Genomic DNA, 13,633 nt, shown 5'->3' on the forward strand with positions numbered 1-13,633 from the left:
TTTTTGGTTTTTTCCTATATCGAAATGTATTTTATTTTTTTTTCACTGCCAATCATACCCATAAATGCTTCTAAGTCACATGGAAAAACTGTCCCTACAGTCGCACCTTGACTCTGATACTGCTGTAAGAACATAGAGTATTGATAAATCCCTATTTCTGTAAGTTCACAGGTGTTATTTACACAAATGATTCTTCATTTATTGTTCAGCTGTCTGTTAGAACTAAGTGCTAATGTCTGACACAATTCCTCTGCTGATTCTTAACCTCTGGAGAAAAAGATTTTGAACATGAGCTACTTATGAGGAATAACATTGGTGAAGTTGTCCCTTTCAAGGATATTTTGAGATGTCCCACTGACTGTAATGGCTTCATTTTCCTTAACTACGTGTCTCTATTAAAAGGTTAATTTTTAATTTTCCTGACATTTTTAATTCCCCAGGTGACCCATATTAGTTCATATTACTAGTCTTGGTTTTTCTTCTCCAAAGCAGTCAAATGCAAGCCTCATGAGAGGTTCATAGTTTCTTCTTGCTGTGGGATCTCCCAGGCAGCTGCTGAAGCAGTCAGAGCACTTCAAAGATGTGCTCGTGTTGGCCTTGACAGCCCAGTGTGTTGTGTCAATCTAAGCTGCTTTACTGACTAAGAATGCAATAAAAAAGACTACTTTGACAGAAGGTCTCAGGTGAGGTGGTGGCTGTGTAAGGTACTAGCCTGTCTTTTGGAAAGGTTCTTTCTGTTGCCTAAAAGTTCTGCTTCTTCAGAAAAGTGGGGTGCTTGGGCTTTTTTTTTTTTTTTTTTTTTTTTTTCCTTTTTTTTCCTTTTTTTCCCCTTTTTTTTTCTTTCCTTGTTCAATACTTGGTGTTTTGGTATCCTTTGTAATCCTTTAGGCCCATTCAGCATCTCATTCTTCGCCAAAAGCATGTTTTCCTTCTAGTATCAAGACTTCTGGGGAAGACAGTAATGAAAAAAGAAATCTGTGTCTACAGCTTTAACAGCTTCAGAGACACTGTTTATTTTCATGTCCTGGGTACTTTAGGGCAAACAGTGTTTTCTCTAAGGAGTCCTCAAATTAATTTTGAAAAATTATTTGGATGTAAAGCTCTCCTGGATTGAAGAGTTGTCTGATTTGACTGTGAAATATGGTAATAGTTGTCATCTTGCTTAATCTTTTGGCTTCTTTCTTTGTGTTTGCCTAACCCAGTCTCCCAGCAACACAGCTCTGTGGAGTGAGACATCTCTGACCTCGCCTGCACTGGGCTGGACTCAGGGGCTGGGGGTGGAGTGGGTGGTTAGCTCTCCAGCAATACTCCTTATAAATAAAAAGAAACTTTTCTTTTTTTTCTGCCTTTCTTAAAATTATGTGTCTTTTTTTTTTTATGTTCTAAGTGATATGTTAGCATTCTATTTGTTAAAAAAACCCAAAAATTAAATCCTTAACATTAGCATTCTCTAGTTAATGTACTCTTGTTTTCTTTGTCCCAGTAGATAATATTTTTAATACTAACTTATGTAGATGGAATATACACCACGAGACAGATTTTCCAGGAAAACACACCTTTACAAATTGATATTAAGAAAAAGATTTTAATTTTTTCTTTAAAAAACATTTTGTCATTTCACTAAGATCCCACCCTCTCCCCTCAATTTCCCACCCCCAGCTTGTAGAATTACTGTTTTGCCTTCTTTTGCCTTGTCTAGTTTGTCTGTTTGAAGGCAGAGGTGTGTGTCAAGTTTTTCCATGCTCTTATTTTGGATAAAACTCAAGTCCTAAAATTAGTCATAAGACACAGATTTAAGGTTGAGTTTATTTGTAATGCACAAGCTTGCAGAATATTTTATGTAACTAAATACCACTGTTTGTTCACCAGAATTACTTTTGCTATCTCTCTTCAAACAAGTTGAGGTTAAATGGAAATCTGAGGTACATAATATCTCCTAATTAAAATACAGAGTTGATAAAGTTTAATCAGCTCATTTGTTTTATTATTTTCCTTACTGCTGATGATACTACCTTTCAGTGAATGATCAACTCACTTCTAGCAGTAAGTTTCTAGTGTACAACCTTGCCTTTTCAGAGTTTATAAGGGTTTTGTAGTTCTGAGCATCCTTACCTAGAGGTTAATAGGTAACCTAGAAGGAAGGGTGTCCCTTGACTTCAGAGCCTTTACGTAAAACACTCAAGGCTGGATTTTTCCTACTGCCTTGTTAGGTACCAGTGTCCCAGGTATATGGGAAGAGGGTGAAGAGGTTCCAGCATCCAGTGAGAAATTTGGATCACCCTCTCCATCAGCTGCACCAGGAGCTCAGGGGGGATTTTGCTCAGCCCATGGCCAGTTCAGTGGCGTGGGTGAGTGCTGAATCCTCATAGTGATATTGGGCACTCTACAGAACATGTTTTTCCCCAGAACTCTGCTTCTGCCTTGGGAGGTGGTTTATGTTGTCTCAGCACAGCCAGAGGAGTGTAGTTGCTCAGCACATTACCCCTCTGGGGAGGCTTCTGGGATGAATCTCCCACCCTTATTGAAAAGAAGCAGATGGGGCAGTGACCAGTTCTGCTGAGAGATGTAATTCCTTGTGCATTTTAGTTTGCAGGGATGGAAGTTGGCTTGTTGGTACCTTGAGTGCATTTAGGAAAACCCCCTTTATTGTTCTCAAAACGAGATTCGAGACCAAATGGGGCTGAAGAGTGTTCTCTGGTGTGTAAGTGTAGGCTTGTAGAGCAGTGGTGGTGTGCTTTTGTTCTAACAGGTATAAGGGATGGGATTTTAAAATGCTAAAAGGATTCTTGAACAGGCATATTCAGACAATGAAGTTCCTCAAGGCAACAAAGGTGGCTATGGATTGTGATTTAAAAGGAAATTATCTTAGCTGAAATTTGGGCTTAAGTTTCTACCTCTGCCTTGCTTTTGATGCTGAAGAACAGATGCACATTGCTGAGGAAAATAATCTGTAGATGTTAAGCATGCTACCCCTCAGTAGTTGAGCCACATGGTTGTATAAAATACTCTGGGTACTCTAAATCTGTGTTAGAGTCTCATGTTAAATGCACAGGCTTCATGTGGCAGCATCTGTATTTTAATCCATCCAAACTTTTCTTTGAAACTCTTAATTCAGTTATGGGTTTTTTGATGGCAAATGTGATGGAAAATAATAATATGGTAAAATACTGGTTTTGAGGCACTACTTTGTACAGCTGGCTTAATCTAATTGCATCTAAGAGTGACAGAGGAAATAATTTCAGTGTCATTCTGGAAGATTCCCTCCAGGAATATGAGAGTTAACAAACAATGTGATACTCAGGATGGGGATTCAGCTTGTCCTAACTTCTGGGTGGGACTTGATGATGGGTTTATAGGCCTCTAAATTTAGGTATCTAAAATAAAATTAATAGGTCTTTAAAGCAATTTCTGTAATTGCTCAGTTCAGTTTAGACTCCAATGATTTATTAACTGACTTTCCCTTAGCTACAGTAGCAGCTTTGTCATCCAGGGCACCTAAAATGTAGGTGCTTGCTTTCAGCTTTCTGAATCAGGTGCTGAATCAAGTGCTTTTTGTTGAATATGCATCTTCTGAAAGTTGTCATCTTGAGCAGGAGGAGCTGTAGTAGGCAGATCTGCTATCCTGGAAGGCCTACTGTGATTTTTAGTAATTAGAGACTGGCTGGAAAGGAGACTTTATGTTCCAGCTAATAACGCTGATTACTAGGATTCTGGATATGCTTGCAGAAATGTCTAACATAGTATATTTTTGCTGATATATTGGTTTTAGCAATGCTTTAGACAATATAGACCATAGAATCCTGATTATTTATTCTATGAAAAAAATACTTCTTTGGAAAACTTTTAAAGTGCTGGGCTTTAATAAAGTTTTCTCACCTGGTGTTATGATGCAAAAGCAGTAGAAACTTATAAACTATTTCAGTTTTATATTTTAAATTTTTCTATTACCTCCATTTGATTTAACTGTTTTCCAAGATAAATAATATTTGTCAACATTCTTCTATGCTCTTACTTATTCTTGCTCTTCTCCTGATTGTTACTCTGCAGCATCATCTTGTAAGTGACGTTACATGCTTGACACTCAAGGAAGCCCAAGTCACAGACATCTGGGATTATTTTATAAATTAATTTACATTCCTTATGGATGCCAAGTTTTGTCTGCTTTCTGCAGTGGCATAGTGTGAATTTTTGTGTCCCCTATTTTGGTACTAACATCCTTCATCTGTTAATTTGGAGCTGTCTGTAACTCATAAATATTTAATCTGTGCTTCTGTGGTGTGTATTTATTTGTTTTTACTAACACTGAAATTTTTCAAGTCACTGTACTCTCTACTTAATACATTGCTTGGCTCACTTTGAAGTGCCTTGGAGATCAAGAGAGGGAACTAAGTAATCAAAATTTTGTGCTGTCTGCAAATATTCCTGTATTGCTACCTTACACTTCTCTTCCAGTTTAAGAATCATGCCACAAAATTTTGTTGGAGAATAACAAGTTGCTTATTATCTATTAATCTTTTTTCATATTAAAAGTTCTTTTTATTTCTTCTTACTTTTTTATATCCCCTAGCTTTTCATCTCATTGCATGATGGTCTTTTTAGTTTTATAATTGGTCTTTTCAGGTCAATGATTGATTAAACATGATTATGGATCAGCCTGATTTAACTTTTCTGAACAGTACTTAATGTTTTTCAATTTAATTGCTTTAATTTATTAATTCCTTTATGGGTTAATTTTTTAAATGTATTTTTTCTTATTATATTAAAAAAGACCCAAACAAAACATGAAAGGCATTTCATTAAACTTAGTCCCTGAATGTAACTTTGTTACAATTTTTTTTTCCTCTGATTTCCACTTTTTTTGATCAGACATATGAGTTCACTTGGACTGAAAAGTAGGGAATGCAGCTTAATATGATTTAAGCAACAAAAAAAAAATCTTTTTGCAGCTGTCTATGGTTTTCTTGGTATTCTGTAAATTTTGTTAGATTTTGAAAAAGCTAAATATTTATATATGCTGATTATCCTTGGATATATTATTTTTAGAAGATTAGGGTTTTTCTATAGGTTAGTGAAACCAAATATTCTATTGGAGCAACTGTACTTCAAGTGTGGTTAAAATTTATATTGTATTCTTCTAGTTTCTATTGTTTTCTTACAGACCTCTGATTACCTTATTTCCTATCCATATTTCTGAATGTAGCATATCCTCTGTCTTGGTTGGGGATGTAAAGTTTATTGACATATGACTTATGTGGAGCCAGCTTAAAGGATAAAGTAATTCTTTTCATCTTTGTGCAGCTGCTGTTTTCAGTGGGAGGTGACCCAGTTGTATTGTGGGATCCCAGTTCTTGGGATTTGTCAAGATTTCAAGTTGAATAGTGCAACCAGTCCCGAAAGGCAGATTGCTTTTAGCACTTTATTTATTTCTATCCTGTTGCTTCTGATATCAGTCAGCTCTGTTTGCATCATGGAGATTAGCTACTTCTAATTGATTTTAGAGAAGTAACTTGTAATATTCACTCTGGGCTTGGGAGACAGAACGTGTTGCCAGAGTTTTGCAGTATGTTTCAGAGATAGTGTTAATTTCTCTGGACTTCAACATATTTTGCTTCTTTCTTGCCACTGAGAACTTTTCAGAGTTGTTGTTGAGATTTTTCTTCAGGGACTACAAAAACTTCAGGGAATGTGAAAATTGCTTAACCTCCCCGAACCACATCAGAAAGAAAGAAGACAAGCCTTTGCCCAAGAAGTTTAAAACCTTTTGTCTTTGGGTTTGGGCACTCCTTCTGCCTTTTGAAATATTAAGGGACAGAGATATTCCTAAAGCTGGGAAAAAATATCCTAAAACTTTTTTTTTTATTTAAATAAGCTGACATCAGTTCAATTTTATACTGACTCTTGATTTGCCCAGAGTTCAGGCTCTTAAGCTTTATTTAAGTGCCGAAAGCTTATGGATTCTAGTGGAGGTATTCCTCTGCCACTGTTCTGCATGTTTACAAAATCCAGTTTACTGCAGTTGCATCTCAGTAACATCAGGAGATGGTTTCTTTACTGATAGCCTGAAGTCTATTTCAGATGCTCTTCTATCTCAGTCTGGTTTGTTTTTGTTCAAAGGGCTGATCACCTGAAGGTTACACAGGTCTTTCTCTTCTCTGGCCTTTCTGCTGCTTTTCTTTCACTGTCTTTCTTACTTCTTTAATTTGGTGAAATCATCTTGCTACTCCTGTGTTGGCAGGCTCCTAAGATTCTGGGGTCAGCAACTATCCTTGAAGTTCCAAACTTGATGTGGACTCCCTTGATTTCAGCTATTGCTAAGCAAACATTGCCTTGTTTGTTTCCTGGATTGATTAATCTTTCTGGTTTGCTCTATAAGAATCTCTGGAGCACAGCTATCCATATTCTTTTTTCCTTTGTAAAAATCTATTTTGAGTAAATGTCTATATATAGTCTGTGTTGATGTTCCCTTGAAGGGAGACACTCTTGCTTGACTTCTCCCTTTAATAAACCACAGGGACATGCAAGGAGTGGGTTTGTGTTTGGAAACATGTTTCTGGTTTTTATCCTTTAGATCATCAAAAATCTCCTGGATTTGGGTATGTTTTGAAATTTCCTGCGCATTCCAATTGCGTGTTGATATTAACAGTATATACTGATGGTGCTGGGAGTTCAGACACATTTGCAGAACTCTGCTTTAACTACTGTCCTCTGGTGAGTTGAATCCTAGTCTCAGAGGCACTGTATTTTAAATTTTTCCTTGGGATTATCAGAAGGGTCAGTGCATGGCACTGTGTATAGAGAGGGTAATGGCATGAGATGTTCCCCATGCCCTGTTGGCAGTGTAGAGCAGGGCTGACAGGCCCTGCAGTGACATCTGCAAAGGTGCTGGGGCCTCTTCTTGTCTCCAGGAGGTGGAACATGGCTGGAAATGGCTCAAGTTCCTCTGCTGGCTTCACCAGCATGACTCAGCTTTGCGCCAGTAGCTGACTCTTGGAATGGATTTAGCTTTTCCCTGGTTGTGAACTATCTGCTGTTTCATACAGATGGTGATTAGCCTCTAAGTGATGAAGGCTTTTTGATGCTCCCAGCCTGAGCAACACCCAAACCACAGAAAGAGAAGTGCTTTGGATTCCATTTTGTTCAATTTTCTACTCAGGGTTGGGATTTTTCTTTTCTATATTCAGGTAGTTTAGAAGTAAGACAAAAACTGAAATAGCAAATTAATATGCTTAGGAAAAGAAAAATTAGACAAAAGCCATTAGTGTGCACTTGTGATGCATTTAGGTTTTTTTCTTCCATTTAGCACTTGCTCATTTCCCCTCCTCCTCCCCTCCCATCCTCTGACAGTGACAAAAAAATGTAATGAAGCTGAGAGCTCTTTCAAGTTCTAAGCTCCTTATCTCCAACTTGATGCACTGTCCCTTTCCCTAGAGTGTCTAGAGATGTTGAAGCTTTAAGTTTCATTATGAAAAAGCAGTAAAGCATTTCAGCTGTGATGCTAAAAGTCTATAGATAAGTTGCTTGAGATTGATCTGTTACAAGGAAGCTGAACACTTTTCAGAGAGAAAAAAGGGGATACTTAAAAATGTGACCATTCTGGTCTGCATTGTACATTTTGATTTAAGTTGCATTTGCCTGGAGCTTGTTTTCCAAACATTTCATGCTTGACAGAAATTTTTCAAAAATAGCTTGCAGAAAATTTCCCTATTTCCCTTTGTTACTGGTGAAGCATTTGAGATGTGTGAAGAATAAGCCAGATTTCATTCTTCCTGCACTTTTACACATAACCTATTCTCTGACATTTCTTTCTATTCATGCTATAAAAGTGGTTAAAATACCTGGATAAACCTCAGAAAGTATCCCTCACTACAGTTCCAGATAAAATTATCTGTTTACCAGATAATTTTATAAATAAAGTCACTGGTGTAAACTTTGAAAAAATTTCCTGTTTCTTGTGAACAAGGATCCCTGGCTTTAGGCAGCTGAACAATGTTTAAACAGGAATCTGTTATTACAGACAGGAAAAAAATAGTCCTTTGCTGGTTTATTTTATGTAAATTTGCACGTGTGCCATTGAATATATAACTACATGTTTTCCCTAAAGCAGAGAAGCCATCCCATCTGATAGATGTGTAGTGAGCTGGTGAAACCAAAGCTAAAGGCAGAGCAGTGTGCAACTAATCTGCTGAACAAATCTTTATGTAAGGACTTTAAAGAAACATGTAGGCCTTGAACTAACTATATATAGCAGTTTCCAGTTTACATTTACAAGAATGGTTTATTGGTTTTGCTGTATTTAAATGCTGATTTAAAATAAATTCTAATTCTTTGGTCCAAATCCATGGAACTTTCCTACCCTGCTTCTTGTAACTGTCTCTTTATAAAGTTATACTTCTGCAGGAAAAAGGTTTTTCTGTTAGCAGTTGGTTGAAATTGAATACATGAGGTTGATTTGGGGAACTGGATTTCTGACAAAGTGATCTTTGCTGGATACTTTTGCAGTTCATGGCTGGACACGTAACTGGATGACTTGATTTACCTGAATTCTGTTTACACAGAATCATGGAGTGATTTGTGGGTTGGAAGTGGCCTCTGAAGGCCATCTGGTCCACCCCCTTTGCTGAAGCAAGGCTACCTAGTCCAGGCTGTATCTAGGTGGCTTTTTAGTACCTCCAAGGGTGGAGACTTCACAACTACCTTGAGCAAGCAGTGCCAAGTGCTCAGTGACCCTCACAGTAAAACATTGTTTCCTGATATTCACAGAGAGCCTCTCGTGTCTCAGTTTGTGCCCATTACCTCCTAGCTTTTCACTGGGCACCACTGGAAGGACCCTGGCTCTGTCCTCTTTGCATCTTCCTTTCAGGGATTTACATATATAAGATGCCCCTGAACCTTCTCCAGGCTGAGCAGTGGTAGGTCACTCAGGCTCTCCTCACATATCCCATGCTCCAGCCCCTTCACTGGAATGTCTGCAGTATGTCCATGTCTCTGTTGTACTGAGCAGCCCAAAGCTGGACACAGTTCTCCACGTGAGGCCTCACCAGGGCTGAGGAGAGGGGCAGGTTCACTCCCTGGACCAGCATCTTAGGATACCCCTGGCCTATTTTGCTGAAAGGGCATGTAGCTGGTTTATGCTCCATTTGCTGTGCAAGAGTACCCCAGGTCCTTTTCTGCCAAGTTGCTTTCCAGCTGGGTGGCTCCCAGGGTACATTGATGCCTGGGGTTGTTCCTTCCCAGGTGCAGGACTTGGGACATCTCATTGAACCAAATGAGTTACTGTCAGCTCATTTCTCTAGCCCGTTGAAGTCCCTCTGGATGGCAGTGTGACCCTTGGGTGTATCATCAGCTGCTCTTTCCCAGTGTTCTGTCATCAGTAAACCTGCAGAGGATACAGTCTACCACATCATCTCCAGATCATTCATGAAGATGTTAAACAGGCCTGGACCCAGTATTGTCCCATGAGGCACACTGCTAATTGCTGGCCTTCCTCCAGCCATGCTCTGCGCTGCTGATCACCACCCTTTGGGCCTGGCCATGTGACCAGTTTTCAACACACCTCAGTCTGCTCATGCAGCCTATACTGTATCAGCTTCTCTAGGAGGGTCTTAGGGGATAGTGCTGAAAGCTTTCCTGAAGGCAAGATGAACCTTTGTCTCCTCATCTCCCAGTCATTTCATCACAGGTTACAAACATGACTTCCCCTTGGTGAATGAATCCATGCTGACTATTCCCAACTGCTTTCTTGTCCATGTGCCTGGTTGTATTCTGGGTGATGCTCCTTCATTTTTGCTCAGTGTGCTGTAAAATAAGCCACCTAAATTACCCAGGCTGGATTCTATTGCAGAATGAAGTCCCTTTACCTTTTCCAATGATGCAACCATTTTTGTCCTGTCTTTTAGCTAAGCTTACTTGTTCTGGTGTGTTGTAAGAGATGCTGTGTGGGACTAAGCCTTTTCTTTTTCCTCCTAAGAGTTTTTACTGTGGGAGCGAAAACCACACATTACATCAATATTTGTGAGCTTGGGAACAGTGAAATAGGAGAAGGCCAGGAAAAAGAGGGAAGCAACGTTTTAGTGGAGAAGACAGAGCTAATTGTTCTGATTATAAATTCTGTATTGTAGTCAGGCAAATGTAATAACCATTTATTACCCGCCTTGCTTTTAACTCCTCCCCTATCTTTGTAATTTATACTTTTGCCTGGCTTGACTTATCCTGAAAAATTACAGTGACAATTCACCATAAAGCACCAACTAACTACACCTTTGACAATGACAGTACTGTTATAATTTATTTAGTATCCAGAAACCAAGAAATTATGAATACTCTAGGAAGATGTCCAACTGTTATCACTGTGATTTTTGCAGACAAGTTCTGGAAGGTGTGGGAGCATCAATGACCCCAGCAGTCCACTTCTACCATTGGTAGAAGTGCCTTCACCTGCCACACTCATACAGACCCACCTGCACAAGAACAGGGGAATGGAGAGAGGGGAATGGAGAAAAGGGGAATGGAAAAGCAAGAGGCAGAGCATGTTCCTCTAGTATTTGCCTGTACTGACTCGCCAACATCTGTAAGCACAGACAAGTTAGGAAGCATTCAATGTTACACTCCTGCCCCAGGCATTGAATATAGTCCCTAAGGAGAGAGTTGGGGTGCTCTGTCTGTATCATCCTCTCTTCATTATTTCCAAAAGAGGTTTTAAAAGTATCTGTCCAGAGAACAGGAAAACCATATCCCCACCCCTTTCAGATTCGATGTGACATTTCTACATTAGTAATTTAATTCAAGATCGGCCATACAAAGTGCTATTAGTGTAATGTCTGATAATAGTTCAGAGTGGCAGAAGGTGCCTTAATGCAAATATCATGTTGCAGGAGGCAGAATGCTTTACAGTAGCTGCTTTATAGCTACTTAGCTATAGAGCACTGCTGTCTTGATTAGCAAACACTGTGTCTTCATTCTGAATTAGTAAAAGAAGCCAGAGCTGGAGCCAACAAGCTTTGGGAACTGTATTTTCTTATATATTGCTGATAGTAAAAAAAAAAAAAAAAGGAATAAAAATTAGGCAATAGGCTTTAATTAAGCTCTCTGTGATTTTATTTTATAGATTGTAAGTCCAAACCCACTGGGCTGAAGGCATGTACAATGTTACTGATTAGGTTATGCCCACTGAAAGAAAAAAGGACTTTCAAATTTATTCTGAATTTCATGACAATTTTATTTCCTTTCAAGATGTTAAGCTTGTTCCTAATAAGTCTGAAAGAAAAGTTGTAGGAGTGGTCCCAAACTTGACTGTAGAAATGTCTTCCAAGTAATTTCAAGATGTGTATGTACACATATATATGAGTATATGTGTATTTTTAGAAGCCAAATTATGGTAGTGTTTGTGTAAAAATCCCAACTTAAGGCAAGACTTCTGCAGTAGCAGAGTGAACAGTGATCTCTTGTTCTCTCCCTCACTCCCCATTCAAAAAAATCCCCCTACTTTTCTGAACAGAGCAAGAACATTATTGCAGTAATGGGTAGTTTTACTTCCCATTCAGATATTGTTTATTTCCTGGGATTTTTTAGGGTTTGTGTTGATTGTATTCAACTTTTAAGACTGTATATGCTCACTCTTCCCAATGCCTACTGCATTAAAAGTGTTTTTTATTCCAACTACTTCTATTTTATTACTTTCCAATATACTGCATTATCTGCTCTTGGTAATTCTGTTCCAAAATCAGCACTGACTTCTTGGCTACTTGACAATGGTGAAAAGTTTCAAAGGAAGGTAATCTTATTTATTTTTTAAGACCTTTTGACTGTCTTCATCTTTTGTGATTTGTCCCCTGCTTTGTCAGCAGGTGAACTGTTGGCACCTTATTCTTATGTTACCTCAGTGGTCTCCCAGTGGTTCCTGTAACACTTCCTTTGCATTGTGTAATAGAGCTTTCTTTCTTTCTTTCTTTCTTTCTTTCTTTCTTTCTTTCTTTCTTTCTTTCTTTCTTTCTTTCTTTCGAGAGTTCAGCATATTCAGAGCAACATACAAATAGTATTATTTGGAGCAGTGAAGTTTAAAAAGGTAATATGTAATTGAAGAAAAGGTGCTGACTTAGGTCAGTAGAAGAGAATATACAGGACTCTGAATATGAATACATGCAATGAGATTAAATTACTAGTTAAATTCAAATTTGCATGGCAGGAAAATTGTTTTGAGCTCAGTTACATCAATTTAATTTTAATTATTTCTGTATACAGGTTCAGTTGTCTTTAGTAAGTGAACTTCAAACATCCCACTTAGTTAATCATAGCATTGTGTAAGCATTCAGAAGAAAGCATGCCATCTGTATAAATGCAAATAAGAAGGTTTAGGATGTCAATCTCAATTTAGGATAAACAAGAAAAGCTATACTGAGTTAGTGTAAAGCTCATAAAACCAAGTTGAATCAAAGTATAATAGTAATAGTAGCAGATACTAAAGAATGAAGGAGAAACGGCAGAGCATATACAGTGATTCTTACTCTTAAGTCACTTCCCAACATTGACTCATTGTTGGAATTTTGAAGACCTGATAAATTGAAGATTTCAGATATTGTCTTTTATAGTATATGATACATTTATTTGTGATGAATTTTTCAAATGCCTTTTTGGACATTTTTACTTTTCATCTCCTCAGCATCCTTTGGGAATACTTTTGAAGTCTAAAGAATGCTTTGCATTTAGGGAAAAAAACTTGTTTGCTAACTGTTTCCTTGGCTCCCTAAGTTCCTATGTTACATGAAATATTTAAAAAATAATAAGAGTACATTTTCTCCATGATTTTGTAGACTGAAATAGCTGAGAAGCTAAACAGGCTTCTTAATTCCTATTTTATTTTATTCAAAAAATTTCAAGCATTGTTGATACTTCTTGCATATAATGCATTTTGTCTTTTTCATGTTACTATGTACCTTCTTGGAGTTTGTTGTTGCAAATATGTAAATCAAAGAGAATATGTAGTTTAATTGTATTTACAAATATATACGTCTTCCAACTTCCCGCTTCATTTTTGTAGCAATAATAATTGATCCTATATTCATGTGATTGACAATATCCTATTGAGCTGTTAGACTGCTGCAATGCTGTGAACTTCATTAAGTTTTTTGCACTGATTTTAGCAAGAAGCTGGAATATATGATTTTCTGGTGTGTTTACTCTTTTTGGTTAGCAGTGTTTGGTGATGTGGTTTGACTGCCAATAAATGGGTGTGCAGGGCATTTTGAGAGGAAGTTTGGTGTCCCACTTTGGTTATTTAGAGCTACTGTTCTGGTCCTCTGTCATACTTACCCCTCCCCTGACAAAACCTTTGGTACCAAAGGGTGTCTTCGTTGCCACTGGGTAACTAAGTGTGAGCACCTGAACCAGGGCGTTAATTTCAGAGTGGGGGAAGGGTGTAGGGATGCGCAGTGGATTGTGACCAGTACTATTGAAGACAGGAGTAATATATATCTAAGTATTTCTTGAAAAGATCGAGATTAGTCAGGAGTTTTCAGCAATAAATGCAGCTGTTGTTGGTTAATGGCATTTCACAACGTCTGGTTACTGGTTAGAATCAGTAATAACTGTGGCAGCAGGGTGGACATAATGTGCTGAGTCTTGGGTGGATTTATCATTA

At 38.0% G+C, this 13,633-nt stretch overlaps 1 protein-coding gene across 4 annotated transcripts in view; it reads left to right on the top strand.

Annotated features, from left to right (window-relative positions):
- Window positions 1-13,633, top strand: part of DGKH (diacylglycerol kinase eta) — a 157,996-nt gene that overhangs the window by 82,832 nt on the left and 61,531 nt on the right. The window lies entirely within an intron of this gene.

The sequence above is a fragment of the Camarhynchus parvulus genome, chromosome 1 (genome assembly GCF_901933205.1).
Source record: "Camarhynchus parvulus chromosome 1, STF_HiC, whole genome shotgun sequence".
In the NCBI taxonomy this organism is placed as follows: Eukaryota; Metazoa; Chordata; class Aves; order Passeriformes; family Thraupidae; genus Camarhynchus; species Camarhynchus parvulus.